The following is a 10,000-nucleotide window of genomic DNA, read 5'->3' as shown; positions in this document are numbered from 1 at the left end:
GCAACCGCGACCAGCGTAGCCAAACAGGTCGACCAAAGCTTTCGGCGCTCGCACGGAGAGGTGATGCCAGCCGGCGTGCGTCGCCTAACTTGGACAAAATTCTGGGCACGCACTTTTCGTTTGAGAATAGGACATACATGTAGTGCAACCCAAGGAAACCAGGCGACGCCGCCACAATCTGCGCCTGACAGACAAAGATAACCGTTCACAAGGAGCCTTGTTATTTCGCACCAAGTCTTTTGCGGGCATAGTTTCTTTCTTTGACATGTATATCTGTATGAAGGTCGGCTTTGCTCTGCCATCGCAGCCTCCCTTCTTTGCTTTTCTCACTGTACCAACAGACATGTCATAGACTTTGGTTTTTTTTTCATTAATTCTTTTCCTGTGGGTGTGGTGTGCCTCCGCACCCCCCAATCTGTTCCAAGGCCTTGTTTTCTCTCGCTCGCCAAAACACTTTGTCTGTTTTCACAGCCAGTCTACCGGCCTAGACCCAACTGTGCGATATTTCAGAGCCGGCAACAGAGCATGGAAAGTCCGCCAGATTTACCCTTAAATGCTCATAAATGACTTCCAGGCACTCTTCGGAAGGTCTTTTATTTCAAAAGAAGGTCCTTCCTTGAGGGAGCACTTCTTCGGCCACTTTGCAAGTGCAACCGCTGCCAGCAAAAGTTCTGAAAATCGAGTTCCCGAAAATCTCCGGGTACCCCGCCAACCCCCAGCCACCCGAATCGCAAGTGTCAATTCGGCGGGTTGCCTGCCGGTAGTCCTTCCGAAAATGAGGCGCCAAATCGCCGCAACGGCCATTTTTCATTTCGGCATCGGGACTTCCGACGGCAACTGATTAACTAGCCCGGGGACTAGAGCGGCAGCAAATGCAACGTGCCCTCTTGGCGGGAGCAACTTGACCGCCCCCGTGGGGAAAGGTCAACTCGGGGCCCGGGAAAGTCGCCGAGTCCGACCCCATACACTTCCATGAGTTGGGGGTTTTGGCCTTCCCGGCCCAAGGCTCGCCTTATTTCGGCCTGCACTTTCGGAAAAGGGTGCATTCCTTTTGGTTAATGATTTCACCAGCCCGGGTCTTAGCCTCTGCCCCGACGGCTAAGTCTTTTGGTTAATGATTTCCTGCGGCTGGGACTACCCTTTCCCCCCGCCCTGCAGGCACCCGGGTCGGGAGGCCGTCGGGGGCACTTTCCGGGGCAAATCCGGACCCTTACGCAAGGGAGAGTGCGCCCCCCGCCTCGGCCGGGGGTCAGGCTGCCGCCTATTAAGCCCGACAGAAAACCCGAAAAATGGACGAAAATGGGAAAAAATCCCCATCCGAAAAAGGCTTAAAAGTCGGTTGGGCGGCAGCTAGGGTCGGTCTCTGCAGACCTGGAGGCTCGGGTGGACTCTTGGAATAAACGTCCAAGTCCCGACTTGCCACCTCCTACTACTGTGCAGATACCCCGCCAACCCCCAGCCACCCGAATGACAAGCGTCCGATCAGCGGGACGAATTTGACAACTCTGGCCGGACCTCTGGAACTCCATCCCGGGTAACCGGGGCAAATTTTTCCGCTTGATCGCCCTTCCACTGGTTAACCATTTGCCCTTTCGGACTTAGTCTCTGGACATTATTCGACGGATTTTCTGGTTAACCATTTGCCCTTTCGGACTTAGTCTCTGGGCATTATTTTCGACTTTTTGGTTAATGATTTCACACTTTTTACTTACTTTTGCGCTTTTTGGTTAATGATTACTCTGCTTACTGGTTAATTATTTGCCCTTTCGGACTTAGTCTCTGGACATTATTTTCGAGTTTTTGGTTAATGATTTCACACTTTTAACATATTTTTGCGCTTTTTGGTTAATGATTACTCTGCTTACTGGTTAACCATTTGCCCTTTCGGACTTAGTCTCTGCACATTATTTTCGACTTTTTGGTTAATGATTTCACACTTTTAACATATTTTTGCGCTTTTTGGTTAATGATTTCATACTTTTTACTTACTTTTGCGCCTTTTGGTTAATGATTACTCTGCTTACTGGTTAACCATTTGCCCTTTCGGACTTAGTCTCTGGACATTATTTTCGAGTTTTTGGTTAATGATTTCACACTTTTTACTTACTTTTGCGATTTTTGGTTAATGATTACTCTGCTTACTGGTTAACCATTTGCCCTTTCGGACTTAGTCTCTGGACATTGTTTTCGACATTTTGGTTAATGATTTCACACTTTTAACTTAATTTTGCGATTTTTGGTTAATGATTACTCTGCTTACTGGTTAACCATTTGCCCTTTCGGACTTAGTCTCTGGACATTGTTTTCGACATTTTGGTTAATGATTTCACACTTTTAACTTAATTTTGTGCTTTTTGGTTAATGATTTCATACTTTTTACTTACTTTTGCGATTTTTGGTTAATGATTACTCTGCTTACTGGTTAACCATTTGCCCTTTCGGACTTAGTCTCTGGACATTATTTTTGGGTTTTTGGTTAATGATTTCACACTTTTTACTTACTTTTGCCCTTTTTGGTTACTGATTACTCTGCTTACTGGTTAACCATTTGCCCTTTCGGACTTAGTCTCTGGACATTATTTTCGAGTTTTTGGTTAATGATTTCACACTTTTAACATATTTTTGCGCTTTTTGGTTAATGATTACTCTGCTTACTGGTTAATTATTTGCCCTTTCGGACTTAGTCTCTGCACATTATTTTCGAGTTTTTGGTTAATGATTTCACACTTTTAACATATTTTTGCGCTTTTTGGTTACTGATTTCATACTTTTTACTTACTTTTGCGCCTTTTGGTTAATGATTACTCTGCTTACTGGTTAACCATTTGCCCTTTCGGACTTAGTCTCTGGACATTATTTTCGAGTTTTTGGTTAATGATTTCACACTTTTTACTTACTTTTGCGATTTTTGGTTAATGATTACTCTGCTTACTGGTTAACCATTTGCCCTTTCGGACTTAGTCTCTGGACATTATTTTCGGGTTTTTGGTTAATGATTTCACACTTTTTACTTACTTTTGCGATTTTTGGTTAATGATTACTCTGCTTACTGGTTAACCATTTGCCCTTTCGGACTTAGTCTCTGGAGATTATTTTCGAGTTTTTGGTTAATGATTTCACACTTTTTACTTACTTTTGCGATTTTTGGTTAATGATTACTCTGCTTACTGGTTAACCATTTGCCCTTTTGGACTTAGTCTCTGGACATTATTTTCGGGTTTTTGGTTAATGATTTCACACTTTTTACTTACTTTTGCGATTTTTGGTTAATGATGACTCTGCTTACTGGTTAACCATTTGCCCTTTCGCACTTAGTCTCTGGAGATTATTTTCGACTTTTTGGTTAATGATTTCACACTTTTAACTTAATTTTGTGCTTTTTGGTTAATGATTTCATACTTTTTACTTACTTTTGCCCTTTTTGGTTAATGATTACTCTGCTTACTGGTTAACCATTTGCCCTTTCGGACTTGGTCTCTGGACATTATTTTCGAGTTTTTGGTTAATGATTTCACACTTTTTACTTACTTTTGCGATTTTTGGTTAATGATTACTCTGCTTACTGGTTAATTATTTGCCCTTTCGGACTTAGTCTCTGGACATTGTTTTCGACATTTTGGTTAATGATTTCACACTTTTAACTTAATTTTGTGCTTTTTGGTTAATGATTTCATACTTTTTACTTACTTTTGCGATTTTTGGTTAATGATTACTCTGCTTACTGGTTAACCATTTGCCCTTTCGGACTTAGTCTCTGGACATTATTTTTGGGTTTTTGGTTAATGATTTCACACTTTTTACTTACTTTTGCCCTTTTTGGTTACTGATTACTCTGCTTACTGGTTAACCATTTGCCCTTTCGGACTTAGTCTCTGGACATTATTTTCGAGTTTTTGGTTAATGATTTCACACTTTTAACATATTTTTGCGCTTTTTGGTTAATGATTACTCTGCTTACTGGTTAATTATTTGCCCTTTCGGACTTAGTCTCTGCACATTATTTTCGAGTTTTTGGTTAATGATTTCACACTTTTAACATATTTTTGCGCTTTTTGGTTACTGATTTCATACTTTTTACTTACTTTTGCGCCTTTTGGTTAATGATTACTCTGCTTACTGGTTAACCATTTGCCCTTTCGGACTTAGTCTCTGGACATTATTTTCGAGTTTTTGGTTAATGATTTCACACTTTTTACTTACTTTTGCGATTTTTGGTTAATGATTACTCTGCTTACTGGTTAACCATTTGCCCTTTCGGACTTAGTCTCTGGACATTATTTTCGGGTTTTTGGTTAATGATTTCACACTTTTTACTTACTTTTGCGATTTTTGGTTAATGATTACTCTGCTTACTGGTTAACCATTTGCCCTTTCGGACTTAGTCTCTGGAGATTATTTTCGAGTTTTTGGTTAATGATTTCACACTTTTTACTTACTTTTGCGATTTTTGGTTAATGATTACTCTGCTTACTGGTTAACCATTTGCCCTTTTGGACTTAGTCTCTGGACATTATTTTCGGGTTTTTGGTTAATGATTTCACACTTTTTACTTACTTTTGCGATTTTTGGTTAATGATGACTCTGCTTACTGGTTAACCATTTGCCCTTTCGCACTTAGTCTCTGGAGATTATTTTCGACTTTTTGGTTAATGATTTCACACTTTTAACTTAATTTTGTGCTTTTTGGTTAATGATTTCATACTTTTTACTTACTTTTGCCCTTTTTGGTTAATGATTACTCTGCTTACTGGTTAACCATTTGCCCTTTCGGACTTGGTCTCTGGACATTATTTTCGAGTTTTTGGTTAATGATTTCACACTTTTTACTTACTTTTGCGATTTTTGGTTAATGATTACTCTGCTTACTGGTTAATTATTTGCCCTTTCGGACTTAGTCTCTGGACATTGTTTTCGACATTTTGGTTAATGATTTCACACTTTTAACTTAATTTTGTGCTTTTTGGTTAATGATTTCATACTTTTTACTTACTTTTGCGATTTTTGGTTAATGATTACTCTGCTTACTGGTTAACCATTTGCCCTTTCGGACTTAGTCTCTGGACATTATTTTTGGGTTTTTGGTTAATGATTTCACACTTTTTACTTACTTTTGCCCTTTTTGGTTACTGATTACTCTGCTTACTGGTTAACCATTTGCCCTTTCGGACTTAGTCTCTGGACATTATTTTCGAGTTTTTGGTTAATGATTTCACACTTTTAACATATTTTTGCGCTTTTTGGTTAATGATTACTCTGCTTACTGGTTAATTATTTGCCCTTTCGGACTTAGTCTCTGCACATTATTTTCGAGTTTTTGGTTAATGATTTCACACTTTTAACATATTTTTGCGCTTTTTGGTTACTGATTTCATACTTTTTACTTACTTTTGCGCCTTTTGGTTAATGATTACTCTGCTTACTGGTTAACCATTTGCCCTTTCGGACTTAGTCTCTGGACATTATTTTCGAGTTTTTGGTTAATGATTTCACACTTTTTACTTACTTTTGCGATTTTTGGTTAATGATTACTCTGCTTACTGGTTAACCATTTGCCCTTTCGGACTTAGTCTCTGGACATTATTTTCGGGTTTTTGGTTAATGATTTCACACTTTTTACTTACTTTTGCGATTTTTGGTTAATGATTACTCTGCTTACTGGTTAACCATTTGCCCTTTCGGACTTAGTCTCTGGAGATTATTTTCGAGTTTTTGGTTAATGATTTCACACTTTTTACTTACTTTTGCGATTTTTGGTTAATGATTACTCTGCTTACTGGTTAACCATTTGCCCTTTTGGACTTAGTCTCTGGACATTATTTTCGGGTTTTTGGTTAATGATTTCACACTTTTTACTTACTTTTGCGATTTTTGGTTAATGATGACTCTGCTTACTGGTTAACCATTTGCCCTTTCGCACTTAGTCTCTGGAGATTATTTTCGACTTTTTGGTTAATGATTTCACACTTTTAACTTAATTTTGTGCTTTTTGGTTAATGATTTCATACTTTTTACTTACTTTTGCCCTTTTTGGTTAATGATTACTCTGCTTACTGGTTAACCATTTGCCCTTTCGGACTTGGTCTCTGGACATTATTTTCGAGTTTTTGGTTAATGATTTCACACTTTTTACTTACTTTTGCGATTTTTGGTTAATGATTACTCTGCTTACTGGTTAATTATTTGCCCTTTCGGACTTAGTCTCTGCACATTATTTTCGAGTTTTTGGTTAATGATTTCACACTTTTAACATATTTTTGCGCTTTTTGGTTACTGATTTCATACTTTTTACTTACTTTTGCGCCTTTTGGTTAATGATTACTCTGCTTACTGGTTAACCATTTGCCCTTTCGGACTTAGTCTCTGCACATTATTTTCGACTTTTTGGTTAATGATTTCACACTTTTAACATATTTTTGCGCTTTTTGGTTAATGATTTCATACTTTTTACTTACTTTTGCGCCTTTTGGTTAATGATTACTCTGCTTACTGGTTAACCATTTGCCCTTTCGGACTTAGTCTCTGGACATTGTTTTCGACATTTTGGTTAATGATTTCACACTTTTAACTTAATTTTGTGCTTTTTGGTTAATGATTTCATACTTTTTACTTACTTTTGCCCTTTTTGGTTAATGATTACTCTGCTTACTGGTTAACCATTTGCCCTTTCGGACTTAGTCTCTGGAGATTATTTTCGAGTTTTTGGTTAATGATTTCACACTTTTTACTTACTTTTGCGATTTTTGGTTAATGATTTCACACTTTTTACTTACTTTTGCGATTTTTGGTTAATGATGACTCTGCTTACTGGTTAACCATTTGCCCTTTCGGACTTAGTCTCTGCACATTATTTTCGAGTTTTTGGTTAATGATTTCACACTTTTTACTTACTTTTGCGATTTTTGGTTAATGATTTCATACTTTTTACTTACTTTTGCGATTTTTGGTTAATGATGACTCTGCTTACTGGTTAATTATTTGTACTTTCGGACTTGGTCTCTGGACATTATTTTCGACTTTTTGGTTAATGATTTCACACTTTTAACATAATTTTGCGCTTTTTGGTTAATGATTACTCTGCTTGCTTGTTACTGATTTCCCCTTTCGGACTTGATCTCTGGCCGTTCTTTTCGACCTTTTTGGATCAGGTTTCCACACTCTGAAATTATTTTGGGCTCACTGATTAGGCGAGATCAAGGGGGCATGCCTGGGCACTTTGGGCTCAGTTTGGGAAGGCGGCGTCCGTGTGCTCCTCCGCCCTTCCCGCACTTGCGGCTAGGTTTGCCAAACTGCGCTGACCCGCAGCCCTGCCTTTTTGCCCACGGCACGGAACGACTCAAGTCTGGCTCCGTTCCAGGCCGTTGCCTCCGGCTGCCCGCCGTCCGGCCGGCCTGGGACGTACCCCGGCTGACGGCGCCGGAGCCCCTCTAGCAGCCACCGGTGCCGCGGGCCAATGGGTCCGGGCGTTCCGGAGCTATCGGTGGGGAAGTGCTCTCCCCTTTTCCTGACGCCGTTCGCCCGAGCAGAGGTGCAGCCTGACGGGACTGCTGTCGCCTTCCGCGGCGCACCGGCCCCTTTCACCTGCCGTCGACCGCGCGGAGCTCGGACCTTCCTCCCCGAAGTTATGGCCCCGGCGCCGGAGGGTTCCCGGGGCCGGGCATTCAGCGGGGTGAGTCTTCACCTTCCCGGTCAGCCTGCGGGGTCGGTGCGCCGGCACTCGACGCGGGAGGGTCCCCTCTTTCCGTAGAGCCCCGCCCGGTGCCGATCGGCCGGCGGATTGCGGAGCGAACCGCGCCTGACCGACGGGCCTCGGAAACCCGTTGCAGTCGACGGGGGGGAACCGGACAGCGGGACGAGGTGCCGATTCCACCCGCAGATTCGATCCCGAAATCCCGCGGGATTCGGCGGTCCGACCCGACAGATTCAAACGTCGCCCGGGCGGCCCCCAGCGGTCGGGCCGGCCTGGTTCCGCCACCGCCCGATGCCCCTCGCCCCCGGCTACCGCCGACCGCGCCGACCGAGGGAATGCGGCCGGACGTCCGGCGGCAATCGGCCGGAAAGCGGTATGGCCATTTCCTACTGTCCCTCGGACGGGCAGAGGGGCGGCGCCGGGGCACTCGCGGACCAGGCCGCGCCCCTCCGAGCCCTACCGCCTGCCGTCGACCGCGCGGGGATCGGACCTCCCTCCCCGAAGTTATGGCCCCGGAGCCGGAGGGTAGCCGGGGCCGGGCATTCAGCGGGGTGAGTCTTCACCTTCCCGGTCAGCCTGCGGGGTCGGTGCGCCGGCACTCGACGCGGGAGGGTCCCCTCTTTCCGTAGAGCCCCGCCCGGTGCCGATCGGCCGGCGGATTGCGGAGCGAACCGCGCCTGACCGACGGGCCTCGGAAACCCGTTGCAGTCGACGGGGGGGGGGGAACCGGACAGCGGGACGAGGTGCCGATTCCACCCGCAGATTCGATCCCGAAATCCCGCGGGATTCGGCGGTCCGACCCGACAGATTCAAACGTCGCCCGGGCGGCCCCCAGCGGTCGGGCCGGCCTGGTTCCGCCACCGCCCGATGCCCCTCGCCCCCGGCTACCGCCGGCCGCGCAGACCGAGCGAATGCGGCCGGACGTCCGGCGGCAATCGGCCGGAAAGCGGTATGGCCATTTCCTACTGTCCCTCGGACGGGCAGAGGGGCGGCGCCGGGGCACTCGCGGACCAGGCCGCGCCCCTCCGAGCCCTACCGCCTGCCGTCGACCGCGCGGGGATCGGACCCTCCTCGCCGAAGTTATGGAGGTAAGACCGGGAGGCTGCCCAGGGTCGGGACTTCAACCGGCTGCCGCCACCCTTTCCCGCCTGTCCCACGGGCTCGGAGATCCAGGCCCTGCAAAGACCCTCCGGTCGCCACCCGACAGGTGCTTTACCGGAGAAATCGTAAACCGGCGTCAGGGCCGGACCTGTCCCGCAGAGGGCAGCCTGCGCCCTTATGCTTTCCCTTTTGCTTTGGCCCCGCAGTAGCAAATGGTTCACCGATAAGTCGGGAACCCACACGCCCGGCCCCACCCGCCCATCCTTCCGCAATGCATCGCCTAGACACACGCACCAAGGGCGCTCTCCTTCCCCCGCCTCCCACATCCCACAGGATGTGCCCTCAGACCACGGCGCCCACACAACCACCCACCCACCCACCCAACCTTCCTAAACACGCCGGCAAACATGCATACAAACACGGCCACCTTCGCAAATTCACCCCCACGCCGACTATTAAGCCCGGCAAGACTCATTGCAGCCAACCGCGGCCAAAAGTTGAAGTGACAACTCATTAACCAATTTACAACATTTGGACAACTGATTAACCAGACTCTTTGTCAATCTGACGACGGGGGCAAATCATAAACCGGTTCTGCCCACTGCTAGCCTTCGCAAAGTCACCCCCGCACGCCGACTATTAAGCCCGGCAAGACTCATTGTAGCCAACCGCGGCCAAAAGTTGAAGTGACAACTCATTAACCAATTTACAACATTTGGACAACTGATTAACCAGACTCTTTGTCAATCTGACGACGGGAGCAAATCATAAACCGGTTCTGCCCACTGCTAGCCTTCGCAAAGTCACCCCCCCCCCCCCCCCCACGCCGACCATTAAGCCCGGCAAGACTCATTGCAGCCAACCGTGGCCAAAAGTTGAAGTGACAACTCAGTAACCAATTTACAACATTTGGACAACTGAATAACCAGACTCTTTGTCAATCTGACGACGGGAGCAAATCATAAACCGCGAGGGGGCGAACTGACAAATGGTTAACCAAAGATCTTTGCCGCACTTTTTTTTTCGAGTGACAAATCATTAACCAAGTTACTCGGAGGTGGCAGAAAAGAGGAGAGGCAAAGGGGGGTGTTTGCGGACGAGTGACCTGGAAGTCGCGCACCTGGCCAGGGTGACGAAACCAGGCACCACTCCGGCCCTTAGTCAGAACAAGCACGAGAACCGGCGGCAAAAGCACCTCGGTACTGCAGCTGG

The sequence above is a fragment of the Heterodontus francisci genome, unplaced genomic scaffold (genome assembly GCF_036365525.1).
Source record: "Heterodontus francisci isolate sHetFra1 unplaced genomic scaffold, sHetFra1.hap1 HAP1_SCAFFOLD_1179, whole genome shotgun sequence".
Lineage (NCBI taxonomy): Eukaryota > Metazoa > Chordata > Chondrichthyes > Heterodontiformes > Heterodontidae > Heterodontus > Heterodontus francisci.
This window is presented reverse-complemented; position numbering follows the sequence as displayed.